The sequence below is a fragment of the Cygnus atratus genome, chromosome Z (genome assembly GCF_013377495.2).
Source record: "Cygnus atratus isolate AKBS03 ecotype Queensland, Australia chromosome Z, CAtr_DNAZoo_HiC_assembly, whole genome shotgun sequence".
Taxonomy (NCBI): Eukaryota; Metazoa; Chordata; class Aves; order Anseriformes; family Anatidae; genus Cygnus; species Cygnus atratus.
The window spans coordinates 62,406,078-62,412,560 of NC_066396.1; positions in this window are offsets into that span (position 1 = coordinate 62,406,078).

The following is a 6,483-nucleotide window of genomic DNA, read 5'->3' on the forward strand; positions in this document are numbered from 1 at the left end:
TGGTTTATAAAACAGCAGTGCACTAGTGCACTAAACACTCTCACATAATCTGTTGTAAAGAGTATCTACTGAGAATAAAACATCTCAGTGTGATATATGAAGGTCTCTTGATCCATTTTTTTTCCTAGTTTGTTGTCTAGTTTGTTTTTTATATGTGGACTTAAGGACTTATGTAAATTTTTTTTTCTCCTTCTATTTTATTTCCTTTTATTTTCTTTACATAAATAAAGTGGAGAGAAGGCTACTAACTTTGGAGATCATGCAGAGCTGGCTTTAGGCTACAGTTAAGATATTCAGTTGTCTATGGCTGTAGGTTGCCTGGACCAGCCATGGTGCTGATGCCTGCTTGAAGGCAGGAGGAGATGGAGAAGAGTACTCTGCACTGCCTCAATAGCTGAAGTTTACTGTTGCTCCTGATGTCAAGGAATGTGTTGGTGAGTATGTGTGAACCAAGACATGATCATTCCCCTTCTGTCCCACTGTGGGCATCAGAAGCTGCTAACATTTAATTCAAGACCTGTTCCCAGGCTTCCTGACCTGGTCTCCTCTTTCTCATTCTTGGCAGGAGGAGCCCAACTCTGGCCCAGGCTCTCTGCATCTTCAGTGACACGCCATCATGCTGTGTATAGAGAGAATAAGTTGTGTTTGTCCAGGAGATGGGAAGGTAGTTGATGTGAAAATATGAATCTTTTGAAGAAGAGCTTCAGAGGTGCTGAGCAGGTCCTTTTTCCTTATGCCTTTGCTTATGCTTATCTCTTCCCTGCAATACTGTTGGTACTGCCTCCACTGGTCCAGGAGTAAAGGCAGTATCAAGCCTAACCTTACTGTAACATTATAAATATTCAAGAAACTAACAGGGAAGGTGATTGTGTTAGTCTTCAGGAAAATATCTTTTTCTTTTTTTTTTCAGCAAGAAGTGTTTAAAAACCTCCACCTGAGTAGTACGTAATTCAGTCTCTAGGTGATAAGGTGGGCCTTAAACCAACCCTGAAAGACAATGGGGATAATTGGACTGTGGTATCATATTGTAACATTTAAAATTGTTTTCTGGATTTATTTGCATGAGATATCTTAGGGAAAATACCTGTACACTAAATAACTTTGCAATTATTTATAAATTGTCACAAATATTGTAGGCAGTGAGCCAGAGGAGCTGGTGATGCTGCTTTTTAAGGAAATACATTATGGTTGATACTACTGAAAGGTGGTTAGTTGGCTCTTATTAAAATGACATTTAAAAACATTAGATAAACCATGCTGAATTAGGATGAATAAACCAAAGAGAGGGCATTGCCATGCATATCAAGGATACTGTTACATGTAATTAAGAATGAAGTGTGCACAGACAGCAGGTATGGCTCATCGGATTCACCTGAACGCAGTACGTGGGAGCCCTTTTTAACACTCCCATGAGCAACTAGTAAGGTGCCATGTAGAAAGGCTGGTAATGGTTAAAAATAGGAAAGAAAACCTTTCTTTGGAGGCTGGACACCTTTTGAAGTGAATGAATTGTGGGGGTAGTGTGTGATTTTTGGGTAACGTGCTTCTCTAGGGTATGGAGCCTTGAGTGCTGTGGCAATGACCACACGTCCCTGGACCAGTCTTCTTGTAGAGCTGTGCCTACAAGGCACAATTTGATCTAATCTGTCCTGAAACTCTGGCTTTGCTGCCAAGGTTATGTTGCTGAATATCTTCTCTTCCTTCTAAGGAAAGCCTTTGCTGGTCCCAGGGCTTGCTTAACTGTGGGGCTGCGAATCGGCAGGAAAAGTTTGTTCTGAATTTGTTCAGGGGCAGGATGAGAAAGCACTGAAAAGTAAGTGATATGTAAACATAAGGTCATTTACACCACTTGTGTATCTGAAGATGCATGTATGTTTTTTCTCACATTTGTTTTAGAACACTGTCCTCTTTAGAGTATGTTATTCATCCCTACAGAGGGCCTCAGTGGAGATTAAAATTACAGCTATTACTTAAGAGGCAAGAAAAATAATTTTCCTGAGACTGGAAGTGCTTTTGTGGAATGTATTGTATTATATATACATTTTTTTTTAAATATATTTTAAGGGCTGAGGAAGCTTGGATCAATTCATATCAATTCATATTTTTACATATTTTTACACCAAAAACGATGGTTGTTAATACCTTGGTGTCTCTGAATCTTGAATGGACTGAGTTAGAGACTTTTTGTCTTTAAACTGTCCAGTTCAAAAAGGTTTGTTTGTCATATGTTAGCCAGTATTATGAACTGTGGTGTATCTTTATGTAATGCTAAGCCTTCTACTCTAACTTCTGAAGACAACTGCTCCATTATTTTTACCTTTTCATCTCACAGAGAGAACAAATGTTCCTCAGGAAAAAAAAATGTTTGGGAGGCTGTCCAAATTTGGATTAATCTCTGAGGTTTCTTATCCTTTTTTCTGGTTTTAAGGTTAGGTGAACTCAGCCTTTGGTGTAAGCACCTGTTACCTGTCTAAAGAAAAAGAAATTTCTAAGTCATAGAATCATAGAATGGCTTGGGTTGGAAGAGACCTCATAGACAATCGCAGTTCCAACCCCTCTGCCATAGGCAGGGACACCACCCACTAGATAGGTTGCTCAGGGCCTCATCTAACCTGGTCTTGAACACCTCCAGGGATGGGGCATCCACAGCTTCTCTGGGCAACCTGTGCCAGTGCCTCACCACCCTCTGAGTGAAGAATTTCCTCCTAACTTCTAATCTAAATCTTCCCTCATTTAGTTTAAAATCATGCCCCTTGTCCTGTCATTATCCAATTGAGCAAAGAGTTGCTCCCCATCTTTTTTATAAGTCCCCTTCAAGCACTGACAACTATTGGTGTCTTGGTTTCAAGCTGGGATAGAATTAATTTTTTTCCTAGTAACTAGTATAGTTCTACATTTTGGATTTAGGATGAGAATAATGCTGATAACACACTGATTTAGTTGTTGCACAGCAGTGCTTGCACAGAGCCAAGGACATTTCAGATTCGGGTGCAGCCCTGCCAGCGAGGAGGCTGGGGGTGCACCAGGAGCTGGGAGGGGACACAGCCAGGACAGCTGGCACAGGCTGGCCAGAGGGATGTCCCTTGCCATGTGGCATCATGCTGAACAACAAACTGGGGTGAGGCTGGTCGCAGCAGGGTGGGAGGGATGCTCCGCTTAGGGATGGGATGGGCATTGGTCAGCAGGTGGTGAACAATTGCATTGTGCATCAGTTGTTTTGTATATTCCTTTATCACAATTATTGTAATTATTTTCCGATCATTTTCTGTTTTATTAAACTGTCTTTATCCCAACCTATGAATTTTACTTTTTTTTTTTTCTTTTTTTTCCCTGATTTTTCTCTCCCATCCCACTGGGAGTGGGGATAGTGAGTGAATGTCTATGTGGTGCTTACCTGTCTGCCAGGTTAAACCACAACAATCTGCTGCCTCCCTGCCCCTGTCTGACTAACAGGTTCAGTGGAGGACTGAGCTAGAGACAGTGGTTCAGTCTTCCACAGTAGTCTGTAATTGTCATGCTCAATCAATGAGGACAACACAGGTATAGTTACATAATAGAATGCAGGGTGTTATCAGTATTCAGCACAAGGAAAGATCAAAGGGCCCACAGAAAACATGTTGGCAGGAAATGAAATTTGCTTTTTGTCTTTCGTTATCTGTAGCACAGTGTTGGCATTTTTCCTATCCTTCCTCAAGGTGAGTGCAACCTGCATTTGTAAGATTCATTGCAAGCAAAAATGTGAACTGAAAGGCAGTGTAAAATCTGATATGAAAACTGGGCATGATAAAAGTGAGTTGACCTTAGATGAAGTAGTCTAACTTTGTTTCAAAAATGCTAATTTTCATCTGCGAACATTGAGGAGTGTGTTTGCAACTCCTGCATGTGAAAGGAATTTCTCTGAGAAACATAATCCCACTGAGTAGGCTGCAACGGTCTAATTAGTTGTTTCTTGCCTGTTGGTTCTACATTTTTTTACTGCACTTGAAGAACAATTTTAACAATGAAAAGTCAGATCCTCAAAATGTAGGAAGCGGCAGGATAGAGGTTACCTTTGCACATTTTAACCTTTTTTTTTTTTTTTTCATGATCTTATGTTAAGAGAGTCTATTTAATGCTAGGGCGACAACCCTTTTTAATTTTTTTTTCATTTCCTCAGCCCTTTATTAGATGAACAGGATGGATGGTGCATGCTTCATGACCAGCCATTTGGTGTTTTTCAGTCCTTAGTTTGCAAGGGGGGGATATGCTGTAATTATTAAATAATATTCAAATGCTGATTTGAAGACAAGTGATGCACTTTTCCGTAGTACTTGAGTGCATCCCATGCATCAGTAAATTGTCTCAAAAACCTGGAAAGATGAGGGGATATTCTCATCTGCATTTTATAAAACTGATGCACAGAGGCAGTCGGTGTGGCAACTGAGTTGGTGATCCTCAGCAACTGAGACATCTGATATGTTTTTTAGAGTATTTAGTGTCACGTAGTAGTCTGTATATCAAGCGCAATTTATATTGCTTTCAGTTACAGCCTACAGTATTTGGTTCTTCTTTAGATCAAACCTCAAAGAAAGACTCCTCTAGAAGAGTAAAAGCTTACCAGAAGTGATCAACTTTGCAATAAGTGGCCTGTGTACTTGCAACTACCTTACAGAAACTCCTTGACGGAGCTGGAAGAAATTTTATAATCTTATAATTTTCTAATTAGAATCTTGTTTTGTAATTCTAAATCTAATTTTCAAGGGCACTGTACAGTTGTTTTTATGTTTCTCTTCCTGATATAATCTGTCTTGTTCACAGAATTGTAGAAAAATTTAGGTAGGTGGAGACTTCTGGACATCATATGCTAGCCTTCTGCTTAGAGCTAGCACCACATCAAACTTAGTCCATATTACTTGGAACATTGTTCATTTGATCCTTGGAAATCTCTAAGGATGAAAATCCCAAAACATCTCTGGAACATCTGCTAAACCACTGTTAGAAGAATTTTTCATTATTTGTGTCTGGAATATCCTTTCTTGCAATTTGAGACCATTGCCTGTTTGTCATTTAGTGTGCCCCTCTGAGGAAGGTCTGTCTCTCTTTCCTTGTTACCCCAGCCGGGTAGTGAGAGAGAGCAATTGGATTCTCTTTTAGTTTTTTCTCTTCCAGATTAGAGAAACCCAGTTTCTTCACCCTCTCCTCATGTGTGATCTGCTCTGACCCACAATAGCAATCCCCTGTTGGACTTTCTCAAACTTTGTGATATCTCCCTTGCACTGAGGTCTGCTTAAGAGGGTACAGAACTCCAGATCTTGCCTCATGAGTGTCACAGAGGAGTAATCTCTTTGCACAACTTGTTGGTTACAGTCCTGTTAAAACAGTGCAGTAGGCAATGGCCTTTCACTGTTGCAAGAGCATGCTGCTGATTCATGTTTAACTTCCTGGCAGCTCATTTCTCTAGCTAGTTGAAATAACTGTTAATGTCAACCCTGCCCTTCAACTTATTAACCACTGTGTCCCATGTGGAGTTACCCAGACACAAAGTGTGCACCCACTCCCACTTTTCAGGTCACTGATGAAGGTGTTAAAGAGAATGAGCCTCAGTATTAGTTCCTGAAAAACACTTGTAACTGTCAGACCTTGAGCTACAGTAATACTTGACTATATTAACTGGTAGACCAGCAGGCTTTGAACCCTTCACCACTGCCCTTTGACCCCAGCATCCAGACAGTCTTTTCCTTAGTTGCATTACAGTTCACCCATCCTTGTTAGCTTTTCAGATAAAATAGAAGGCAAAAATCGCAGGATGTGATTACATCCACTGGTCTCCCTTTGTCAGTAGAGCTAGTCACTTCATTACAGAATGCAATCAGGGTGGTCAAGCATGACTTATTCTTGGTAAATAGAGGGTGGCTATTCTCTATTCCATCACATTCTTCCATTTCATGCACCTGGAAGTGTCTCCAAAAACCTACCAAGTAAGGTTGTGTTTCCTTTTCTTGTAAAGAACTATGGTTAGGTTGGCTGGCCAGTATCTCTCAAGATCTCTCATCTTGTGTTTTTCTGAAGATGGGTGTAGTATTTTTTTTTCAGTCACTGGGGACTTCTTGCAATTGCCATCACCTTTCAGGGATGATAGAGTTGCCCAGTAGAGATATGAGCAAGTGCCTTTTTCTCACACCTTTCTGTCCAGTTTCCAGTTTATGTAAGGATGAAAATACATTATAGATAGGAGTCTTTTTACTGCATCATCCTATTTCATTGGCACAAGTGTGGAATCAGGGAGAGATTTAGTGCAAAAGTAAAATTAAAGTTGTGCAACTAAGAAATTTTATGGTCTCTTTCCAATTTTTCAAATTATCTGCAGGAGAGAAGGGTTGAGACAACCCACATGAAGTGAAAATAAAGACTATGCAACACTTCTGTAAATTAAACTGTAAGAACATATGTAGTATGTCTGTAAGTTTAAAAAATTTGCAAACTGTAGCCTGTAGACAGTAGGAA